This window comes from Cupressus sempervirens, chromosome 4, assembly GCF_028749045.1.
Source record: "Cupressus sempervirens isolate cs-2001-9-10 chromosome 4, ASM2874904v1, whole genome shotgun sequence".
In the NCBI taxonomy this organism is placed as follows: domain Eukaryota; kingdom Viridiplantae; phylum Streptophyta; class Pinopsida; order Cupressales; family Cupressaceae; genus Cupressus; species Cupressus sempervirens.
The window spans coordinates 575,614,100-575,626,656 of record NC_143121.1 but is presented as its reverse complement, the minus strand read 5'-3'; positions in this window follow the sequence as shown (position 1 = coordinate 575,626,656).

Genomic DNA, 12,557 nt, shown 5'->3' with positions numbered 1-12,557 from the left:
TTTTTGTTCCTTTCTCTTCCCTGAGAGTCTCTTCTTCACCAATTGTGGATAGACGATATATGGTCAAGCATTAGGATCCTGCATGCTACCTCTTTTGTATAGCCCAAGATGGTCTGTTGCCCTTGAAGCTAATAAGTACACTAGGTAGGATGTCATGTAGAACTTCCTTTTGTTCTTTGTCATCTCCAACTGTTCACACAAATTTTCACTCAGAGTAGTGGCCCAATCAAGGTGCATCTTCACCATCTTGATAGTCTCAATAAAATGTACCATGAAGATATTTAGGTGTCTAGCTACTGGAAAACCCATTACTCTACTCAAAAGTATGATTGAGTACCCAATATCTTCCTTCATATATCCCCTTGTCATGTCCACTTTACTAGTTGTCTTCCCCAGAGGAGTCCTCTCTATAAGATAATAGGATTGGATGATCTCGGAAGCCTCTTCTAAGTGCTCTCTATACCATCTCTCTTCTACCTCATAGGTTAACCTGATAAATTGATCTACCCTCGAGAGATGGAATACTTTTTCAATGTTGTTGTCATAGATTGAGAATGATCTCTCTTGTAACACTCTTAACAACCCTCTCTTCAAGGACAAAGTGTTGTGCAAGTGTCATAACAATTTCTAAAGATTGCACTAACACCAAGTGAGATGTTGCATTCACTAAACCCAAACAAATCAAAGTGGAAACCATAGTAGATCTCTCAATGGGTTTGTTACAAATCTTTAGGAATTCCCCCAAAATCAGTATGCCCCAACTCTGTATCTCTGTTTTCAGAGTAATCATCATGAAACCTTGATTTTACAAGAGGAACACCTTAGAACTTGAAGACGATGGATTTTGGTACCATTTTCTCGCCCAAGGAAGCCAAAGAGGATGCCTTTAAATCTACAAAAAGAAGAACATCCATTAGTCAAAGGTTAGAGAAAAATTAATTCATGACCCCTAGTACTAACTTGAACAAAACTCAGAAACCTAGATGCTTTGAAAATCACAAAAACCTAATTTAGAGCCCTGAAAAATAAAAATTGGTGTAACTAGCACACCTGATAGGTGTGCCTGGTGTGCCCATTTTTGGGAATGTTCCTTATGGATAAGGTGCGTTGATGCACACCTTATGATTTTAGGCAAATTTTGTTTTTAATGTGTTTCTTTTTTTCCTTTTAAGGTGTGCACTAGCGCACCTCATGAGGTGCACTAGTGCGCACCTTAAATGCTTCAAGTTTCATATTTTTTTTTTTTTTGGTATTCTATTTTATTTTTTTTTAAATAATTGTATTGGGTGTGCATTAGCACGCCTAGACAAGTGTGTTTTTGTGCACCTAATTAGGTGATTTGTCTTAGATTTTGAAAAGTAAGGGTGTGTTCTCGCAAAGATTTGGTGCACAAGTTAGGTGCGCTAGTGTGCACCAATCTATCTTGATTGTTTTCCTTTGTGTGTAGGGTGTGGAAGCAAGGTGAAGGGAGGTGAGGGTCAAGCGTAGCACACCTAGTTAGGTGCGAAAGTGTAGTTGAAGGAGATAGGTGCACAAAATACAATGGGATCACCAAATACAAAATACAAGCCAAGAGAAGGTGAGAAGGGAGGGGTACTCCCCCCCTTAAATAGAATTTTAAAAACTTTGGTGGGGTAGTGCAGGCATAAAGCTATGCTACTGTGCAACTTTGGGACATTTTTACACTTTGGGTGCACTAGCGCACCTCATGTGGTGTGCCTAGTGCACCAAAAACTCTTGATTATTAGTCTTTTTCCTTGAATTTTCTCAAATTTTTTGACCTTCGACTTTTTTGGCAAGACCTGGACATCATCTAGGGGGTTATGTGAGACCTTAAAATGGCTCAGATCCTAGATTTAGGAGTCTGAAAGCCCAAAATAAAGTAGGGGGTCCCCATTTTTGTTAGGAAATGGGGCATGCATTGTGTAACCATAACACATACCAAAGAATATAAGCATAAGTAAAGAAATATCTAGATCCAAAGAAGATAAGAAGATCAAATAAGTTACTCATATGCTTATGAAAAGGGAGCCAAAAGGTATGAAAAAATGTGTTTGTTGGACATGTAAAGTGTTTGGTCATTTTTTCGTCCAATTGTCTTAAGAAAGTAAGAAGAAGTAGAAAGAGTTCACTTTCTGATGATGATGAATAATTTAAAGCAAGCATGGAAATATTCTTGAATGACTATGATGATCAAGATAATGAGCTTGAATTTGTTAAGAAAGATGAAGTAATAGAAGAGATAGCTTTGATAACTATTGTTGACCCAAAGACTAACCAAGAGAATACAGAAGTTTTCTTTGAAACTAAAAATTATCTATAGAATGATTGCAAATTATTGAAAAAATAAGAGAATAGAGATCTAAACCAAGAGAAGAAATAAGAGTTGAGTTAGCAACTCCAACCTCTAACAAGAACTTGACAAAGAATCACCCACCAAACCAAATAATTGGAAGCAAAGACAGAGAAGTGATGACAAGAAACAAAGTTAATGAGGAATTATACTTGATTTCTCAAGTTGAACCTAAGAGTATGGATGAATCCTATAAAGATTATTGAAGTTGATGAAAGATAAACCCCACAACTCCCAAAGAATCACCTGCATGCAAACACCTATCACAACAAGAGAGAAGAAAAAGCTATGGAGGCTGGAATCGCCAGATCCATAGTTGAGACATCCTTGATAAGATAAAATAGAAAATTCTATAATCAAAAAGTGAATTAGTTAATTACAAAGAGTGATCATCCTTATAAAGGTTATTGAAACCCAAAAAAGGTCTAACCTAGGTTACATCATAATAATTAATAAAAGAATTAATGATTAGATGTCTAAAGTATAGCTTAAGAAAATTGGAGTTAATTAGGAAATAATTAATTAATCTAACAAAGATGATCATTGGATTCAAGCAATGAAGGAAGAATTAGATCATATTGTGAAGAATGACACATGGGAATTAGTTCCTAGACCTAAAGATAAGAATGTTATAGGAACCAAATGGGTGTTCAGAAACTAGATGAATGAACAAGGTGAAGTTGTAGGAAACAAGGCCAGACTTGTGTGCAAAGGATATTCACACCAAGAAGGAATAGAATATGAAGAGACTTGTGATCCTATAGCCAGAATGGAATTAGCAAGAATGTTCCTAGCTTATGCAGCAAATAAGAAATTCAAAGTGTATCAAATGGATGTCAAATTAGCCTTCCTAAATGGAGAACTTGAAGAAGAAGTATACATTGAATAGCCGAAAGGTTTCCCTCTAATAGAAGAAAAAGCCATGGTATGTGGTCTAAAGAAAGCATTTAGAACCTGGTACGCAAGGTTGGAAAATTACTTGGCAAAGCTTGGATTTACTAAAGGTACGATAGATAGTAACTTGTATTTGAAAGAGATAGAGGATGGTTTGTTAATAATAGTAATATTTGTTGATGACATAATATTTAGAGGTAATGATGAAGCAAGTGGTAAGTTTGCTGCATAAATGAAGAATGAGTTTGAAATGGGTATGATAGGAGAAATGAAGTTTTTCCTAGGTTTCTAGATTGTGCAGAACAATGATGGCATTTTTATTTCACAATCTAAGTAGTTGAAAAACTTCTTGAAGATATTTGAATTGGAAAGTTGTAAGCTTGTTAGTACACCAATGATAATTGGCCATAAGTTATCTAGTAAAGATGAGACTTCTATAGTTGAGCAAAAGAAGTGTAGATCCATGATTGGAGGTTTGTAATATCTAACTCACACCAGACTAGATATAGCAAATGTAGTTGGGATTGTAGCTAGATTTCAATTTGATCCTAAGGAGTATCATTATGCAATAGTAAAGAACATATTTAGATAATTTAAGGGAATATCTTATTATGGATATGGTATGAAAGATCAAGTGATTTCACTCTATGTGCTTATACTAACGCAGATTGGGTAGGTAGCATGGATGATAGAAAGAGCACCAATGGTGGAACATTCTTTCTTGGAGGAAGATTGGTTTCTTGGCTAAGCAAGAAACAAGATTGTATTTCTCATAGTACAACTGAGGTAGAGTATGTGGCAGTAGTAAATAATTGTAATCAAGTGATGTAGATGAAGCAGATGCTAAAAGATATTAGGATAGAATTTTGAGAACCTATTATCATATATACTATGATAACACTAGTACAGTAAGTATGTCTAAGAATCTTGTATTACATTTTAAGACTAAGCATATATCTATTAAGTATCATGTTTTGAGAGATAAGGTAGCAAACTAAATATTAGATTTTAGGTATCTTTATGAAGCCCTTACCTAAAGATACATTTGAGTACTTAAGAGGTATGCTTGGGGTTACACCCGTACCTACTTTAGAGTAGCTGATGAAAAGATTACATTTTTCTACTTGCACAAAGCACTATTGTTTGACTAGATTGAATGATGATGCTTCCTATATGGGGGAGTATCTATGATGAGAAGTCAATGAGGACTCATGGTAATTAGTCTTGAAAAGTGTGTTTGGACACTTAAGCTAGTTGAATGTTTGGAATCTAGTAAATTGACATAATGAGGCCTTTGTCATTGATGTCAATGGGGGAGAGAATACATGAAAAACATCTCATAGGTATAAATGGGGGAGATATTTTCATCCTTTAAGTAAATGGGAGAGAGATAGTTGAATAGGAATATTTAGAGAGATTCATGAATATCTCTATGGGAGAGATATACAGCATGAAAATACAAAATATTGTAGTGTTCTAGAGGATTTTAGATTTGATTGATGAAGAGGATTTGAAAAGATGATAACAACAACAGTAGTAGTCATAGAGGTTGTTTGGTATTATTGGAACTTAGATGTTTTTCATCTATGTCTCCATCAATGCCAAAGGGGGAGATTGTGCTGGAAATATTCAAGACTATGCTAAGTTACTAAGAGGGAAGGGGTGAATTAGTAACTTCTAAAACTTCTACCAATTTCAATTCTTAATCCAATAAACCAATTAGCATTTAATTCATCGCATCTGATCTAATTGCATGCATGAGAAACTAAAAACATGAAAGCATCCACAACACTTGAACACAAAGTTTGGTGACCTAGAAAATTTCCAAATAGAAAGTAAAATTGAGGTGGGGATGATACCCACAAAATTTAGTACTGTAGCATAAAGTTGGCTTTTTAAGGCTTACATTGATCACTTCTAATGATCTTCCCTATTAGGAGAAAATAGGACTACTAGGTCCACCTTGTGAGAGGATTTACAAACATAAAATGAAGTTTGCACTTGGTAAATAGATTTAGAAAAGACTGTTAGGTCTACCTTGTTAGAGGATTTTGATTGTTTCACCTATTAAGATGAAGCAGTAGATCTTTGATTTGCAACTAAGTTTGTTGATAGAGATTCCTTAGTGTACTAATCACCTTTCAATGATAAATATGTCTTTGCTTCTCTATGTACTAATATGGCCTTTATAATTATTTATTTGTTGCTATCATAATTTAAACTTGTCGCATCCACATTACATATGCTCACACATTCACATTCTTGCATTTTCTTGCTCTTACTTTTGTTGGATATGATACAATACATCACATATATATACCAATCCAATTTACAAAATTATAATATCGACCATGACACAAGTTAACACAAATTTTACAAATTTGGCCCACATGAAGATACTCAGGTTCTAAAGATTGACTCGGTGAGGTTCTGATACTCGGCATCCACTGTCATTTTTTGGCATCGTCATGCTCTTGGTAGATGTAGAATCTTGGTTCATACTGATCACTTTCAAGTAGTCTTGAACTCAGTCTGCACTAGTGACTCTATAGATATTGTGCAACTCGGCAAACACTGAATCATTTGGTTACCATGAACTAGCTTGGTTAACACTGACTTTGCATCACATGAACTGCAAACTTAGCAAATATTGCAATGCTTGATAAACATAGGCTTCGCATCACATGAACTATGAACTTGATAACCACTAATAAACTTGGTTTGAACTACTAAACTTCACACTGACTAAATTTTCTTAGTAACCACTGGAATTAGTCCAAAAGACTTAGTAGCAACTCTAGAGCTTGATGGCTACTAAATTACGTGGAAAACACTATAAACTATTCAATGAGCTCAGTAGTTGTACAAAATCTATATAAGTGTGTGTCACTAGTAAAAAACTTGACTGATATGTCAACAATCTCCCCCTTTGGCATTAGTGACAAAAAAAACTTATTAGCCCAAAATTGAATACCTTTATTCATCACCATGTGATACTAGCTCGGTCTATTTTGAGATTTTTCAAAATTGATCTTTGTAAGGTATATACAGAGTATTTCTTCACCATAGCATATTTCTCCCCCATACTATGTGATCCACTATGTACATGTAACTTTTCTCTTATATCATAACATAGCTACCCCTGTAGCTTTTCTCCCATATCTCATCTCCCCCTTTTTGACAGTAATGCCAAAGATTGATTCTAACATATTTACATGAAGACACCAAAATGAGACAAAAATTCAAAGTGTACCTTGAGGGTAATTGCCAAGGTTTTATCCCATTTTTCTTGTAGTACCTTACATGTATGAACAACAATTTTCACTTTTGTTGATAGTTCAATCACGTGGTTAGCAATAGAGAAGTTGTTATCATGGACCAGAGTCTTTGAAATTACAATGTGTTTCTACATAGCATCCATGACTGGAAGGATCATATTTCTTATATCAATCAATGTTGAGTGGATCCTTGCTTCTTCTCTTAACAATTCAGCTTGCAAGTTTGACAAAAATCTTATCTTCTTGAAATGTGCAGAGCTTGAACTAAGGTCAAGTTGCAGCTACTAAGCACTTGCTTTAAGATTTATATCAATTTTGGATAATTTCTCCTTCACTTCCTTTGTATACTCAATGACATCACATAGTTTTCCAAAAAGTGATGACACATTTAAATAGGACACCTCTTAATTGACCAAAATTGTTGAAAGCTCAACTTGATGAATGGTTATTTGTTGAGCAATGTGCTCTAGCACTTTATTGTTGAATTTATTTTTAGCCTTTTTAACCATCTTTTCTTGACCTTCGGTGTCCTCATTGCACTTTTGGATTGCCTCTTCAAGTTGAAACAAAATAGGTTGAGAAGAATCAACCTCAATTCCAATAGCCTCGGTCAAGATATTCTTGGCATCATCTAATATCTTATACTCATTGTCTCTTTCCTCTCTCAATCTTTGTTGTTTGGCCTTTTTCTAGAGGAGTTCACCAAATATGTGCATTTGGTCTGCAAAAAGATTGTAGATATCCCATTTGGGAATTTCTATTTCCTCATCCAAATCTATATCTTCTTCTATCTCCTTTCCTTTAAAAAATTTTTTACTTGGTTGAGCCTTAGGCTCAACTGTCCTTGCACTTATTGCTTTTGTACCTAGAATGGAAACAATAGTAAACATATTCAGGCTTGCAATAAAAACTATTATAGTACTAACTAATGGAATACTTATAGAGATGCTAGAAGAATCCAAAATTGATGAAGTTAAAATTGTAGAATCCAAAACTAAAGTAGACAAAACTTGAGAGCTTACTATGGGTGCACTCAAAATTGAAGAAGTCAAAATTGGAGAGGTGATGATTGGAGAACTCAACTTGATAGATGAAGGAGTATACAGCTTAGTTGATGAAGTGGAAGTCACTTTTTTCAATGATATGTTGAGTTGAGTTGGTGCAAAGAGTGATTGGACATTTGATGTATCAATAGTAGTCACAACCAAACTTGTTGAAGGTGTCTCCATACTTGATGTAGTCAAAGGTTTTCTCAGGGAGTGAGGAAGTGAGGCAATGACTATAGCAACTATCTTAACTCAGTTAGTCTCCTCATCATCTTTCTTATCTTCCTCGGTAGCTTCTTCACCTTGATCCTCTTCATCTTCTTCATTATCAAAATGAGTAACTTCTTCAACATTTTCCTCGTTATCCTCTTCTTCATCAACATCCTTTACTTTGATTGGAAATTCTCTTGGTTTATGAAGATGATAAATTTTCTTCCAAGTTTTTGTAGCATTCTTAACAACATGCTCTATATCCTTAATCAAAACTAAACAAGTATTAAACCTTAGAGTCATTTTTTCTTGATTTTTCTTTAAAGGCTCTTTAACCACAGCATCTGATATGCTCAGTAGTAATTGCCTCAGGGTTTGTGCATATATGTCTTTTACTGTTTGCATGTCAAAATCTCATCTTGGCTTTAACTTCTCTACTAATTCACTGGAGACTTGAGAGGCAATCTGGTCTGGTCAGTACTTCCATTTACCCATTTTTCTCAACACCAGTTCATCAACTTACTTCTACTCTACTTCTATCCTAGTCTCATATTTCAAAGATTTAAAATTTGTTATTCCAACTCTTTCTTCCATTTGCTTCAATTTTTCTTGGAAGGTGGGTGGAGGTTTGCTGAAAATAATGTCACTTCCTTTCTTCTTTGACCTCCTTGTGAAGACTGCAGTGGATGATTTTACAGGCTTGGTGATGATCACCTTGCCCTTTTTCTTCAAAGGTTCTTCTTCTTTCTCAAATTCTTCTTCATCCTCTTCTTGTTCCTCATCCTCACCTTTACCTTTGGTTAACATGAGAGATGCACTAGATTTTAGTTTGGCTATCCTCCTCTTCCCTTTTTTAACCACCTGTGGGAGCTTTATCTCTAGCTCAATTCTGGGCTTATCCTCTTGATAAGTACCAAAGTAAGGGGCCTTGGGATCAATAGGTTTATTAACAAGGGCTTAAATGATATCCTTGGTCTCATCAATGTTTACCTCATAGCCAAGAGGCTTGACCCACACAACTCTGGGTTTAATTTCCTGGATGTATACCTTGTCACAATCCACCATGAAGCACACATCATCCTTGTAGTCCTCAACTAACTTCTTTGGAATTTTGAACCTATTGTTCATTTTATCTTTGAATAGATTGAAGTATTTTTCCATGATGCTTCCATACTTCTCACCCATTTCTACAATATATTCATTTATTTGGTACAGTACAGGCACATCTTTTCTCCAGACTATAGTGCCTTTGAAAGGGAATAACTTCTCGACATAAAAGAAAAAACAGGTTAATAGATAACCAAATTTGCATGGACTATTCTTGGAAGTTCTAATACTTTCCATATTCTTATTGAATTGCCTCAATAATAACACAACAAGGTCATAAGATAAGTTGTTCTTCACCACTTTACCATGGCTTCACATGAGACATTGTTAAGACGGCTTGAATTGTATATCTTATGAGCTATAACATGAATTCCAAACTTCAACTCTACATTAGTAACACTTCTTATTTTCATACCTCTTCCATCCCACTTGGTTAGGGTTTTCTTTTCCAACTCTACTCAACCAAGGGTTTTAGTTATTTTGGCTTTGGTGAGCATGGGAAGGCCAGTGATTTGATAAATCATTTTCTTGGTTATCAAAATTGGCTACTCTAACCACAATTTTTCAGTATGCACCTAGCTAAGGATGGTGATGCTCGGGTTTTAGGGTTCCATCAACACATAATTGACCTAGGGCATCATCCATCTCCAGAGTACCAATTTCTTGAATAGCACATTTAAAATGAGTTCGAATATCATTAACAAGAAGTACCTTGGGAGGGATTTGAGATTGAGCTCCACTTAGGTCTAGGGTTTCAACAACCATAGGCATGAGTTTGAAATTTGATGCTTTCCATTCAACTCCTAGAACCAACATGTCAGAACCTTTCTTGAACTTGTTGTCGCTACATGTCATTTTCACTTCGTAGCTTGAGAGAACTTCAAAAAAATTTGCAAAAAATTTGCTCAAGTCACTTGATCACACAAAAAATAGCTCTTCACAATAGCACTCAAAAATTCACAGTAAGAAATGAATTTGATTCCATGCATTTTGTTAAAAAATTTCCATTAATGCTTGGTACAAAGGTAGATAAGTTGACATTATGCTTGACAGAATATCATCTACTTTCTATGTTGATCACTCGGCAAACTCTTCGCGACTCGGTAACCATAAGTTCCTTTTTTACTCTCGACCTTGCTTGGTAGAGTCTATAACCCGACCTTACTTGGTAGAGAAGATAACTTGGTAATAACTAATATAGATCTTGCTCAATGATCCCTTTGTATCTTGTATACAAATTCAGATCTTTGTCACCTTTCATCTGAAACTGATTCAAATGTCTTCTTTGATAGCCTAGTTCCAATTCTTTCTTGAGAACTTAATTAGAAATGTAGAGTCACCTAATTCTTGAGTGAATTGGCAATCATTACTCAGACTAATATCCTCGATAGACTTAAGAATCCATTGTTGTCTCATCTACTTTTGGATTTTATCAGCCTTTACCTTCTTTTCATCTTTAATTATTCCAATATTTATACAATTCTTGGCAAGATGACCAAGTTTTGTAAAAAGAAACATCTTTTAGTGGTATCTCTTTTCCTCATATGATGTTTGACATAATTCATACCAATGTGTCCAAACTCTCCACAATAATGACATCTACAACAAGTATTGTAATCCCAACTAAATATTGCTTTGACAGTCTATTTTGTAGGATTCAATATCTTTTTTTGTAGTCTGATGCCTTGTGTCCATGTTTCTTACATTTATGACAGTTGCCTTCAAATTTTGGTTTCTCTTCGCATTCATTAGCCCTGTGACCATGCTGATTGCAATTGTAGCATTTTTTATTGAATTTTTCTTTTCTATTACTCCAACATTTGTTTGATGTATGACCTATCTTACCACAGTGATTGCAAGTAGGTCTTTGATACTTTTAAGCACCTTGTTTGGAGGATTCACCTTCTTCTTTGTATCCAATTCCTATTTTTCCTTTTTTCCTATAGAGGTTATGTTCATTTAATTGATCCATGTCTACTTGAGATTTCATCATTCTTTCATTGATTTGCTTCTGAGTGTTTAGGTCATTTCTCAATCTTTCACTGATTTGTCTTTCAGATTTCAGCTCATTTTTTATTATTTCATTGATTTGTCTTTCAAAATTTAGATCATTCCTTATTCTTTCATTTTCAAGTCTTAGGCTCATGATTTCCTCATTTTCATTGGAGAGTTGATCAATAAGGTCTTCTTGCTAAAGGGATTGGTTCTAGATCTCTTTGTTCCTTCCATCCATCTCTTCTTTTATCTTGTTTCTCTATTCCAAGACTTTACATAACCTTACTGAATGAATTTCTTGTTCTCTTTTTAGCTTTCTTACTTCTTATAGGGAACCATTCTTTTCTAAGAGTTCTTTGATTGCATCATTTGCTTCATCTAAACTTTTTGAAGGGTGAAAGTATTCAATTCTTCTCAAGTGTAGAGATGATCATTCATTTGATTTGCAAGTCCCTTTCTTCTTTTCAAGGATTGGGAAAGTTGCTCCTTAGCTTTCTTGAGTTGGGAAATGGCCATTTCCAGATCCAACTTTTCATTTTCAATAGCTTGGTCAAGTTTGAATATCTCCATATCCTTGATCATTTCTGAAGTTGTTAGACTTTCTCTTGAGAACCACAAAGCTCTGATACCAATTGTTGGAAATATTCAAGACTATGCTAAGTTACTGAGAGGGAAGGGGTGAATTAGTAACTTCTAAAACTTCTACCAATTTCAATTCTTAATCCAATAAACCAATTAGCATTTAATTCATCACATCTGATCTAATTGCATCCATGAGAAACTAAAAGCATGAAAGCAAACACAACACTTGAACACAAAGATTTGGTGACCCAGAAAGCTTCCAAATAGAAAGTAAAACTGAGGTGGGGATGATACCCACAAAATTTAGTACGGTAGCATAAAGTTGGCCTATTAAGGCTTAAATTGACCACTTATGATGATCTACCCTGTTAGGAGCAAATAAGACTGCTAGGTCCACCTTGTGAGAGGATTTACAAACATACAATGAAGTATTCACTGGATAAAGAGATTTAGAAAAGACTGTTAGGTCTACCTTGTTAGAGGATTTTGACTAATTCACCTATTAGGATGAAGTAGTAGATCTCTAATTTTCAACTGAGTTTGCTAAAAGAGATTTCTTGGTGTATTGATCACCTTCCTGTGATAGATATGTCTTTGCTGCTCCTTGTACTAATATGGCTTTTATAATTCTTTATCTACTACTATCATAATTTGAACTTTTCTCATCCACATTACGTATGCTCACACATTCACATTCTTGCATTTTCTTGCTCTTACTTTTATTGGATATGATACAATACATCACATATATATACCAATCCAATTTATAAAATTATAAAGTCAGCCATGACATAAGTTAACACAAATATTACAAAGTCAAACCACATGAAGACACTCAAGTTTTGAAGACTGACTATGTGAGGTTTTGATACTCGGCATCCATTGTCACTACTTGGCATTGTCATGCTCTTGGTAGATGTAGAAGCTTAGTTCATATTGATCACTTTCAAGTAGTCTTCAACTCAGTCTACATTGCTGACTTGGTAGATATTGTGCAACTCAGCAAACACTGAATCACTTGGTTATCATGAAGTAGCTTAGTTAACAATAACTTCACATCACATGAACTACGAACTCAATAGATACTACAAT